The sequence below is a fragment of the Panulirus ornatus genome, chromosome 7 (assembly GCF_036320965.1).
Source record: "Panulirus ornatus isolate Po-2019 chromosome 7, ASM3632096v1, whole genome shotgun sequence".
Taxonomy (NCBI): Eukaryota; Metazoa; Arthropoda; class Malacostraca; order Decapoda; family Palinuridae; genus Panulirus; species Panulirus ornatus.
In genome coordinates, this window is record NC_092230.1 from 32,025,307 (window position 1) to 32,038,854 (window position 13,548).

Genomic DNA, 13,548 nt, shown 5'->3' on the forward strand with positions numbered 1-13,548 from the left:
TGAACCAAAAAATCCAAAATGACTTATTATAATCAGCTCTGGTACAAACGACAGAGCTGACAGCTGACAGCTGACACCAACTGCAGTCTGCTCTGAGAACAACATCTTCACTCAACCACTGTCAGCCCTGGCCAACCCCTGAAAACCACAAACAACCCCGACCTGTTCCAAGACGTGTCAACTAGCTCCACTGACCTCAAGTCTCCCATGACATAACAAAATCAACCAACCAACCACAGAAATGTTCACATCCTTGAGAAGCACCGATGGTTGACAGCCCAGCCCGACCAGATACGAACACTCAACCCAACCACATAAAGACGAGGTAGATTTCACACAGCCTCCCTCTAGCAGCACTGCCATATAAAAACTAATAAACAAACACAGAATCAGAGGTAAACATAAAAAAAAGAAACATATTACTCACTGTATGTCGACATTCAAAGTTATTCAACAAAATGTTCAACACAGGACAAACAACAACTTCAACTTTATACATGTATACATCTGAACAACCTACAAGTTACTCGGATACACAACCATGGCCTCCCCGAAACACCATCCTTCAAAATTCCAGGTTACACCACTTTCACATCTCAGATACCAACAACCTCAGTAAATACAACAACGAATCCAATCATCACTACAACTTCTTTCATCTCAGCCCCCACAACCCGACGGATGTTCATCATGTTACCACACTACTGATACCTGAACCTACCTAAATCATTCGTGACTTTAATGTCAGACATACCTGCAAGCCTCGTCCGCTCCTCTGCGAACACCAAAGGCAGGAATATAATGTAACTGATAACTATACGTCGGTGCAGAACACCTGGGGGCTGTATTTCCCAGCTTTCATGAGCCACGCAGCCCTCCTGACATAACACTTGGAAACGGAAAAAATTCACCATAAGCTCGACATCAGCCATGGTGACAACCAGCTGAGATCATACCCACACCAAAGTCTCCTTACCAACCTTTCCGGTTCTCACCTCCGGAACGCAACAGCTGGCAACGTAAAGCGTCAACAGGAACCCTGGCAGTGAAGTGATCAATAAGGATCTCCCAAATATAAACTCATGAAGGGAAGGAAACTGAAAAAAAAAAACCCGATAAGTCCTTATCAAATACGTGATACGAAACCTCAGGAAAAGCGCGATCAGTTGCACATCCCAACCAACTCATATCAAACATTATCTTGACCGCCATCCACCTTGAAATCATCAAAATATAACGCCGGTTCCCGCGGCTGGATATATGTCCTATATACCAACAACATAAAGACCTCCAGCTGACCTTAATGAAAGAGGTAAAACCACAATATAACCTACACCGGGTAAACACCATCAACGCCCTAGCGACCCCAAGACTGGAGTGACCTTGAGGGATTCAGACAATGAGTTAAGACGGTTACGTGGAGGGAAGCCCCAGAGGCACTAAAGTCAAATATTAACTCGAGTGATGCTGAGGATCGAGGCATGGCTACCGTATGGCTACCAAAGTCATGAAAACGTGGAAATCAGTGTTCAAACTCACGACTGAAGTATATAGAAACTATAACGATCATGGAGAAGATATAATCGACTGGCTGACTCACAACAAAGAAAACCATCCCACATCAGACCACGCACTCAACACAACTGAACCATCCCACATCAGACCACGCACTCAACACGACTGAACCATCCCACATCAGACCACGCACTCAACACGACTGTCTCCTAACGACTCACTCATAACTGTCTCTCATAGTGAATCAACATGCTCGAGCTACGAACAGCCAAACATACCGGAGCTCCGAATACCCACCTAAAACACCAAGAACTCAGCACCAAGGTAAAACAAAAACAGACAAGAAATAAATCGACATGTTACTCTTAAGAGCCTTCAGTACCTTGCCAACATCTACAACGCTATGCTAACCACTGCATACTGTCCCCGAAGGTTCTTGTACTAGCCCTGCATACTGTCCCCGAAGGTTCAAAGAGTACAGAGTGCTGATGACATCAAAGGCAAGATTGCCAGATATAGATCCAAAGAATCATTAGTCCACTTTCCTCTATGAAGTTCTCAGGAAACTCTTTGAGAATAATTACCAGATGGGCAAAGAATGGACATGAAATATCTTGCAGTTAACAAACAGTAAGCAAACACCTCTGACATTGGACGACTCGTCTACAATACAAATCACTACAACTAGTTATGTCAGGAATCAAATACAGACTGTTATCAAGCACCCTTTACCAACGCACCGCCGTAACCATCAGCTCCGTAACGTCACCAAAATTCCCTTAACTCAGCGGGGTCCCGCGGGGCATCGTCTTGTCCCCCTACACTTTTCAGAAACTACACAGCAGACGTTCCCCAAGGAGTTGGTGCCATGAGCATGGATATCTACGCAGATGACGCCACTCTAACTGCTGTCTCAAACAACTCACTCCTACAACACACTAAGTACAGCCAGGGTAACCATACAAAATGTATTCAAAACGGAAAGGAAAATTATAATAATGATAAAAAAATCACTATAATGCCAATGAGAGGAGTATGACCCAACGAAGTAATCACAGAAGGACACAGAAGAGCGTACCATAAGAACTACAAAATCCTGAGCCACACACTAACATCACAGGGTTCGATAAATGGTCATGAGATAATAGACAATGAGATCCGCACAAGGGAAAGCGGTCCTAACCAGTCTGTAGAGATTCCAGCACCTTCCGGGGAACCATAAATTACCCCTGGTGAAAACTGCGATCATACCTAACCTATATACCCTCACACCTAGCTATAGACGACACAAAACAGGACTCAATCATTCTTTACACACGAGCAACCACTACACAGTAAACACCCGAGAACAACACTCAAATCTGAAGTAAATGTTACATGGTTGCGAGAGGAAACACATCAAGTCTGGCAGAAACGAGAAGACATCGATAACACAAACTGTAGATATATCCGAGACCTCGAGAGGGACGAACACAGAGCAATCCTTGGTTACTACGGAGCCTTAAAACACTTGAAGAAGACTCCAGCCAGCCATCATATATACACGATGAACAATGTTTAGCTTGGCTTAGCTAACTTCCTCTCCCAAACCAACACATAACAACAGTACATACACAGCCCCACTCTGCCGGGTGTGTACAGATACATACACCGAAAACGACGTCTGCAGCAAGCCATCCTTACACATCAAAAAACCTACATCAAAAACCTGCAAATTCATTTCAAAACTGTAGCTTCCCTTGTCTAACCATTTCGTTCTCCTAACCTTAACAATCCTAAAAATATATTGAGCGTGGGGGGTCACTACACCCTACAACCAGCATGGATGTTCACGCCACCATGTACTGTTGACGTAGATCCAGCAGAGTCGCTATGACGACAGCTAACGTAAGACAGACATACACAATCCATGACAAGAGGAGAACCTCTTGTCCTCCTCCAGCAGCACGAACACTAAACTAACATAATGAACACCCTGACAAAGAGGCTCCTCCTGTCCAGTGAACCTCGAAATAACACTTATTCAAGGCCACAGAACATAGGTCAAGGTCACTACCAGCCACAAGGTCAGGTTCCCTCTCTTGCCACCACCAGCATGTCTGCCAACACGACGGTTTGCTGTCAAGGGAGTCATTACCACCGGGTGACCAAGTGCCGTGTGAACCATAATCACCAGGAGGCAGGTGTTGTGGCAGCTACCACCCTGCAGGTTAAGACACAGCGGCAAGCCTGCCACCTGCACCACAGCACACGCCACCGCGCCGTCAGGTACGCCGCGCCCCCCGTCCTGCTCCCCCCCACCAGGCCAGGCGTCCCGGTCCTCGCCTGTTTAGCCACTAAGGTTCTCTCGTCGGTGCATCTTACAAGGGCTCACACAGTATTGATCCCAGGAGTAAAGTGCTTATCAGATTAAATGTTTTACAAGTACGAGACTCTCTCTCCCTGACCGAGCGCTTCCGTCGTCGCATCTTAACACTGGCCGACTCGACCAGCTCGTCTACGATGTCTGATCAATGGTCGATCTACGTTTCTGGATATCCTTATCCATAGCTCAGACCTCCTCCTTCCTCGAACCCCGGCTGCCTTACTCAAATAGTCACCTCAACCGGTTACTAGGCCGGCACCTGACAACACATGGCTGTCTCCACCACAGTGGCAGTGCTTGTGGGGCCGGCGGCGGCGGCAGAGAGAGAGAGAGAGAGAGAGAGAGAGAGAGAGAGAGAGAGAGAGAGAGAGAGAGAGAGAGAGAGAGAGATGGCACCACAGACTGTCTCCAGCAGTCCAACCAACCTGCAGGATCTGCTGCACAGTGACACCAGCAGATTAGCCTCAACCTTCAGCGATCACAGCCCAGCCGTTCGTTAGGATCCACACCCTTGCAGGTCACATGTAGGCCAGCCAGGCATCACACAAACCCGGCAGTGACCACCGCTACACAAAGACGGCTCTCGCTACACAAGCGGTTTGCTTACTGTATGAAAGACATACAGATGCACACCCACGAATTCAGGACTTGATCAGACCCAGTACTCCATGTTGTGTCCGTGGTATAAGTTTGCCCTACAGTCAATAACCCAGACTTCAATAACTGAACAGTAGTCAGTACACATGACCTTGTGGTCATGACCTTACACCTCACGACCTCATAACTCTCGAGCTCTGGTCTTGAATGTCAGCTGTAGAGCGTTGTATGTCAGAGCCAGAACCTTGTATGTCAGATGTAGAGCCTTGTATGCAGTGCCTGGTGTAAAGATTTGATCCACGCTCACTCCAGCAGTCATCAGTTGTCGTGTTGCGAAAACTACGACTCAAAGAGACATCGACATGCGGAAATACGCACGGACAGAGGGAGAGTAATGTGGCCCACTCTTCTGCAGCAGGTGGAGAGAAAATTCAAACAACACTGGGTCAAGACTCTGGTGAGTCCTTGTTAAAACACCTTCAGGGATACTCACCTCTTGACCTTACACTTGGCAATCAATACGAGGTCCACGCCTGCAAAGATGATTGGCAGATATACCAGCATTTACTGCACCCCAGATGAGGGTAATACCAGATCAGCAGGGTGGTGCTTCTACGTCCTTGCTAGCTGTGTAACGAGATGTTAGCTCAATACAGGCAGGGTGGCGTGCACAGGAAAATAGCGTCGCACCTCACAGATACACACCTGCCTGACAAAAGGTAAATAGACCCAGCCACATGTCAACAAGCGTGTGTCGTGCGATCCTCGAGTGGGTCTGACGTCAGGGGGCCGACGTGCCGCTGGGTAGTGTATCAAAGCCTTTCTTTAGGAACGTCGGCTTCAATCTCTGTACCTAGTCCCTGGAGCCGATGAGCTGACTCTGTCAAGGGAGGAGGGAATCCTCTGTGACTGAGACCATTACCTAACTCCTGGAGGTATACCATCCTGGACTAGGCTGTGTGAGTCTGGACCTGCTGGTCCCATATGATAATGATTTCATGATAGCAACACCACGTCCAGTCCCAGCCTGGGCCACTCTGGCGTGGACCACAACTGCAAAACCACTTCATGTTCACGTCCTGGCCGACCACCGCTGCTGCAATAGTGAAGTGATCATGTCTACAGTCTGGCCGTCAACTGTGACTCACTCACTGCAATGACGAAACACCAGGCTTGACAAGTGTAGCGGAGAGACACAACTGGCCACTCTCTCATGCCCTACTGCACAACCCTAGTCAACAACAACTATAACCTCCTTCACGGCAGCCAAGGTCCCTTCCATCAGCGGCGTAGTGCACCCTCCCGGCCGGCGCGTCCCCCCAGTACATCTTCCTTCATAAGACAAAGTGGAGGAGCGAGTGAGAGGGACGACACATCCCCACCCCGGGCACCACCGGCCGGCAGGTCCTCTCCCACCCCAGGAAAGTGTGTCGTGCTCAATGAGGTTCCTGGCTGGCTCCGGCCCTTATGGACGCCACTACCTCCTCAGCAAACTTCTCTTCTCTCTCTCTCTATCTCTCTCTCTATCTCTCTCTCTCTCTCTCTCTCTCTCTCCGCCTCCACCACTCACCTGACGAGCGATCCGACGACAGTACAAAAGGCAACACCTTTCTCCCCGCCAGGTCTCACTCCTGAAGACGTCACTTGGTGTTTCATCTCACGCCTTCCTCCCATTTGGATAAGACCTTACACAAAACATGAACAATAAGTCACTAAGAAGAGCCGGGAAATAAGTCACAAGGCAGAGCCGGGAAAATAAGTCACAAGGCAGAGCTGGGAAATAAGTCACTGGGCGGAGCAGGGAAATATAAGTCACTAGGCGGAGCTGCGGAATAAGTCAAAATGCACAGCTGGGAAATAAGTCATTAGGCAGAGCTGGTTTTACATTCACAAAGCAGAGATGGAGTTTAAGCCACTCAGCGGAGTTCACTGTCCTCTGTGTGTGGAGGTGAACACTGGCCTCCATGTGTGGACACGGAGAACACTGGCCTCCATGTGTGGACACGGAGAACACTGGCCTCCATGTGTGGACACGGAGAACACAGGCCTCCATGTGTGGACACGGAGAACACAGGCCTCCATGTGTGGACACGGAGAACACAGGCCTCCATGTTTGGACACGGACAACACTGGCCTCCATGTTTGGACACGGAGAACACAGGCCTCCATGTGTGGACACGGAGAACACTGGCCTCCATGTGTGGACACGGAGAACACAGGCCTCCATGTGTGGACACGGAGAACACTGGCCTCCATTTCTGGACACGGAGACAACTGGCCAACAAGCAAGGGTCGAGTTGTTAACGTGGAGCTCAAGATTAAGAGAGGGGAACACTAACGAGTCATCAGAATGAGTAAGGTGAAGCATATGGGAGCAAAAATGATAGATGTGAAGTGGTGACAAATTATAATTAATCCTCAAACTACTCAACAACAACACCCACTTACACCTTACTTATAAATACTTCTTCCAATGTAAAGTGTCTGCTGGCGGGGTAACACTGTTAACACTTGGCTCTGCTTCACCAATATTTACTTACCACAAATCTGCAGAATATGTTAAACTTATCTATAATTCAGGTACCAGCCAGAGGCAAGATACTCAGATGGGGCGAGACATCCAGCCACCTCGTTTAGGAGTACACCCAATCCACTGCTGTATATATATATATATATATATATATATATTTTTTTTTTTTTTTTTTTTTTACTTTGTCGCTGTCTCCCGCGTTTGCGAGGTAGCGCAACGGTGAAATTACGGGTTATTTTTGTTTTTTTGTTCCTTGTGTTAGGGTGGCTGGGGTGCAAGGCAGAGAATGGATACTCTGAGGTGGGTCTCTCTCTCTCTCTCTCTCTCTCTCTCTCTCTCTCTCTCTCTCTCTCTCTCTCTCTCTCTCTCTCTCAGAGAGACACACACACACACAGACACAGACACAAACACACACACACACACGAGGTACGGTTGGCTCCCTAACACAATAGAGATCATACGATCGGTTGTGACGGCCACTGTACAGACTGTACCAATCTGTACAATACCGTGGCCACGGTTACTTGTACCACTATAATACTGAACCCGTGTCGCTACACAGGGGACGCCATGGGCTCAACACCAACTTCACCAGGGAGCACCACAGGCATAACTGGTCACACCAACTTCACCAGGGAGCACCACAGGCATAACTGGTCACACCAACTTCACCAGGGAGCACCACAGGCATAACTGGTCACACCAACTTCACCAGGGAGCACCACAGGCATAACTGGTCACACCAACTTCACCAGGGAGCACCACAGGCGTAACTGGTCACACCAACTTCACCAGGGGGCACCACAGGCATAACTGGTCACACCAACTTCAACATGACCTCAACATCTTTTCCTGTGGCTGACCCAAGCTATACATGCAGCTTTCTGCAGTCAACCGAAGCTTAAATGACAACATTTTCTACGCGTACGTTTAAGCGCTTGACAGCCGGGTCACACTGCGATGACAGCTACCTTTAACAAGCTAAACTATCAACTATCTAATGGCAGCTCAAGCTGAACTAAGAGCTGTTTTAGCAGACAACTCAGTCTACTCCGGCGCCAATCCTGGCCTCACACTCCAGCTTATGCTTGCAACACTGAAAAGTCCAGCTTGAGTGTTGTTGTGTGGCGGTGCAGCAGGTGTGGAAGCCTCGAGGGGATTTACGAGGTGCACCTGCGGGAACAACAGTAATCCCCCGACCTACACCCGCGGATTAACTGCTCCCGACACACGCAGATTACAGCAGCCTTACACTAGCGGATTACTATCCCCCACACTCGCGGATCACTGCCCTCTAAATCAAAGGATTACTATCCCCTACACTTGCGGATTACTGCCCCCTAGATCAAGGGATTACTATCCCCTACACTAGCGGATTACTGCCCCCTAGATTAAGGGATTACTATCCCCTACACTCGAGGATTACTGCCCTCTAGATCAAAGGATTACTATCCCCTCCATTCGCGGATTACTGCCCTCTAGATAGAAGGGTAATTAATCCCTCCACTCGCGGATTACTGCCCCCTAGATCTAGGGATTACTGACCCACTACATTCTCATATTACTGCCCCCAACAAACATACATTACTACCCCCTACATACGTAGATTACTGCCCCCAACACTCAAGGTTTACCTCCCCCCCCTCTCTCTCTCCAACAACAACCAGGCGTTCCTGTACATCGATGTCAAATGCCTGGGTAACTTTACAATGTTTATCTACCGAACGACTGAGCAATTATTTCTATATATATATATATATATATATATATATATATATATATATATATATATATATATATATATATACTCTATCGACAATCGCATGTTTACCAAATGGCGTCCTAGCTTCGTCTATTCGATGTATATCAACTGACTTATATTTCTCTCTCGTGTCTCCCCTGATGATGCGATTATTACACGAAAGTGCGCTTGGGAACTTATCGTGTTTCATTTTTCCCGTGGACTCATAGGAATATATATAGTCATCATGACTACAGTGTCCACTGGCAGGGACGGTGTGAGCGGCTGCTGTTGTACACAACTTCGTTGTCCTCTGGCTCACAATGTCTCTAACCTAACCACAATTATGCTCAGCGCGGGATGTCCCGGACGAAGCTCAGAGACCCTTTCCCTTTTTTCCCCTCCTTAACGATCTCGAACACGTAATCCAACACTCGACAGGAGTTCCCGATCGTAACAATCCCTCTTTCAACACCTTCGACCTCCTCTTTTCAAGATCGGATCCTCCCTCTATATATACACACACACGATTCCTGCCTCCACCTTCCGTGTTCGACGACCATAATTTTGTTTCCTTCACTTTTTAATTGGGAACGACCAACCATCCATCCCTCACCTTCCCCCTCGTGACGCCAACCTCAGCACTGTGGTATACAGGGGAAGATGTGTTGCCGATGCAACTCACCAGGGGCATGTGAGACGACCGGGGGGGCGCTACGTCGCTCACGCGGTAAACGGCGATCAGAAATGATGACGACATTTGTTGTGATGACGTCATATCATTCGTCGCCAGACTGTCTTGCCGCTGATTGGTCGTACGAACCTTTCCAGTGAAGGAACAACTGACCACAAACAATATTCTGTGTCTACTGGAAGGGAATGGACCGAATTAAGAGGCTCCTGGCTCCACTGAGGGAACAAGTGACCGCCAGACGGCACTTGGTTCCACTGAAATGACAGATGCCTGAGCGGAATCACTTATGACAGAGATCTAAATATGGAAAATCGACCTTAGATAACAGTAATCAGGCATATGAGTGAACAAAAATTGGATACATCAAAGTAATTATGGATAATAACCTGCCAAATAAGGTCCTGGAGGGGAACGCCACCAGATAATTACTCCTCAGATAACACCAATTAACAGGCCCGTGCTGGTGGCTCATTGGACCAGCCTCCACCAATCAGAGGCCGGCCTGCCTTGTGCCAGGGATCATATACTGTAATTTGGAAGGGGAAAGGTGGAGGGGTGCTAGACAGCGTGGGATACGCCCTTGTCTATCACCCTCACCACACGCCAATCCTAGTCATAATCTAACTCATCTCTCGCCTCACCTCACACCTCATCGTCACCTCACCTCACACCTCATCGTCCCCTCACCTCATCCCTCATCGTCACCTCACCTCACACCTCATCGTCTCCTCACCTCACACCTCATCGTCACCTCACCTCACACCTCATCGTCACCTCACCTCACACCTCATCGTCCCCTCATCTAACACCTCATCGTCCCCTCACCTCACACCTCATCGTCTCCTCACCTCACCCCTCATCGTCCCCTCACCTCACACTTCATCGTCCCCTCACCTCACACCTCATCGTCCCCTCAAGACAGGTTTTTAGGGATTCAACGACCAGAAAAAAAAACCCACACGAGATAAAGTAATGGAAATGTCGTATTAACGTGGGCAAAATGTTTTTCAGCTGAAGAGCTGTAGAGAATTGAGAGAAACTAATTCTATATGTTTCCCAGACGAACATTCTCCACACATCTAACTGACAGATGAACAAACACTTTCATCATATCAGTCGTCAGGAAGTAAGCCTGTTTTAACACAAGATAAACCATCTCATTTCATCTCCTTTTTAACATTTTAATCAAAATCTCGTTTTTTTCCCCTTCCCTCAAGCTTTAAGCTTCTTTCCCACAACGCTTAGTTCAGTAGTAACTTAAGAGTCACACTTTCCTATACACTTTCCATGGCAGTATACTCTCTTTACCACATGACCCTCCTCCTTAAATACCTTCCTGCCGGCTGTTGAGCCAGAAGGAGTGGTGGGTAGGGAGGTGCCCTCTGCTCTCCTGTCCAATCTCTATCCCTAACAAATCTCCTATGGCAACATAAGTTACTTTTACTGTCCCTTACAAGACAACCTCGTCATGAGGTACCACCAGGTCTTCTGTTAACAGGCCTTCCCATGTTCTACACTCGCCTCATACCTCCCCTCACATTTCACCTTCCCTCACTCACAACTCTCGCCTCACCTCGTATCGTTCCTCATCTGAAGACTGAACGCTTCAAAATTACCCTCATTTAATACTTCTTCCCACCTCACACTTCCCTTCCTTTCCCACCTGCCTTACCTCGCAAATCCTGACTCTTTCCCCGTCACCCTCACACAACTCATGTTCAGCTACTCACCTGGGCAAGACAGGTGTGCACAACTGAAAAGAAAAAAGAAAACATTTAATATATTTTACAAGTGAATTACAATTAACTGTAATTATAAGCAATGACATCAGTGAACATGTTGAGACTCCATCACTCTAGTAGATGTTGAGACTCCATCACTCTAGTAGATGTTGAGACTCCATCACTCTAGTAGATGTTGAGACTCCATCACTCTAGCAGATGTTGAGACTCCATCACTCTAGTAGATGTTGAGACTCCCTCACTCTAGTAGATGTTGAGACTCCCTCACTCTAGTAGATGTTGAGACTCCCTCACTCTAGTATATGTTGAGACTCCATCACTCTAGTATATGTTGAGACTCCATCACTCTAGTAGATGTTGAGACTCCCTCACTCTAGTAGATGTTGAGACTCCCTCACTCTAGTATATGTTGAGACTCCATCACTCTAGTAGATGTTGAGACTCCATCACTCTAGTAGATGTTGAGACTCACTCACTCTAGTAGATGTTGAGACTCCCTCACTCTAGTATATGTTGAGACTCCATCACTCTAGTAGATGTTGAGACTCACTCACGCTAGTAGATGTTGAGACTCCCTCACTCTAGTAGATGTTGAGACTCACTCACTCTAGTATATGTTGAGACTCCCTCACTCTAGTATATGTTGAGACTCCCTCACGCTAGTAGATGTTGAGACTCCCTCACTCTAGTAGATGTTGAGACTCCATCACTCTAGTAGATGTTGAGACTCCCTCACTCTAGTAGATGTTGAGACTCCCTCACTCTAGTAGATGTTGAGACTCCCTCACTCTAGTATATGTTGAGACTCCCTCACTCTAGTAGATGTTGAGACTCCCTCACTCTAGTAGATGTTGAGACTCCCTCACTCTAGTAGATGTTGAGACTCCCTCACTCTAGTAGATGTTGAGACTCCCTCACTCTAGTATATGTTAAGACTGCCTCAGTCTAGTAGACGGAGACTCCCTCACTCTAGTACATAATGAAGCTCCTTCTGTCTAGCAGATGTTGAGGCTCTCTAAATCTACATTCAGACTCCCTGGGTCAGCAGATGTAAGGGCTGCTCAGTGCAGCAGATGATGAGGTTCCCTCACACCTGAAGATGCTGAGGCCGATTCCTTCCTCACTGCAACAGAGACGGACTTCAATCCTTCCCAGACTACAGCAGGTGTGGAGTTCAACCCTCCTCGCCAGGCAGCAGGTGTGGAGTTCAACCCTCCTCGTCAGGGAAGCAGGTGTGGAGTTCAACCCTCCTCACCACAGCAGCAGGTGTGGAGTTCAACCTTCCTCGCCTGAGCAGCAGGTGTGGAGTTCAACCTTCCTCACCATAGCAGCAGGTGTGGAGTTCAACCCTCCTGGCCAGAGCAGCTGGTGTGGAGTTCAACCCTCCTCGCCACAGCAGCAGGTGTGGAGTTCAACCTTCCTCGCCACAGCAGCAGGTGTGGAGTTCAACCCTCCTGGCCAGAGCAGCAGGTGTGGAGTTCAACCCTCCTCGCCCCAGCAGAAGGTGAGGAGTTCAACCTTCCTCGCCAGAGCAGCAGGTGTGGAGTTCAACCCTCCTCGCCACAGCAGCAGGTGTGGAGTTCAACCCTCCTCGTCAGTGAAGCAGGTGTGGAGTTCAACCTTCCTCGCCAGAGCAACAGGTGTGGAGTTCAACCCTCCTGGCCAGAGCAGCAGGTGTGGAGTTCAACCCTCCTGGCCAGAGCAGCTGGGGGTGGCATTCAATTTCTCCCGCAGTGCCGGAAATATCGAGTGGAGGTCAAACATGATAGCGTGGTGTGGGCTCCACTCTGCATCCTTCAACTCCCGACAATTTGATTCACCTTCACAATTGAATCGGCTCCAGTCAATTAACCAGACGGCTCCCCCACACGGGGATTTTTTTTTTGAAACGATTTGAAATTAAATACAACTTCCTCCCTCTTCTCCCCCCCTCCCCCCCCAAGCCAAATTTGGCAAGACACACAGGAAATTAATACCGCAAACATGTGTCCTACCTCGAGCAAGGACGGTGCCACACTGAGGCACGACGGTCCGACCCCAGAAACACAATGGCGCGGCAAGCAAGTGAGCACGACGGTACGACCCTTCAACATGACTCCACGACTCTTGAGCAAGACGATAAAACCCACAGACACTTACGGGTCAGATTAAAGTCCACGCTATCTTATCTAAGGGTCATAACGTCGTGCTCAAGCGTCGTACCGTCGCGCTCAAGCGTCGTACCGTCGCGCTCAGGGGGTTGCTTCGTCGCGCTCGAGCACAAGGTGCTCACGTTCTCCTGGTCATATCATGTTAGCCATACGCTGTATATAAACAAACCAGTTGTGCTTCAACCCAAAGACAAGTCACAACGAGTCAGCTAAA

The 13,548-nt window shown here is 48.3% G+C and overlaps 1 protein-coding gene across 2 annotated transcripts in view; it reads right to left on the reverse strand.

Moving 5' to 3' along the window:
* The window catches only part of LOC139749506 (centrosomal protein of 104 kDa), a 467,215-nt gene that overhangs the window by 324,272 nt on the left and 129,395 nt on the right, over window positions 1-13,548 (reverse strand). For both annotated transcript variants that reach the window (XM_071663445.1, XM_071663446.1), the window contains one exon: window positions 11,173-11,195. The gene's annotated coding sequence lies outside the window, so the exon portion shown is untranslated. The remainder of the gene's footprint in view (window positions 1-11,172; window positions 11,196-13,548) is intronic.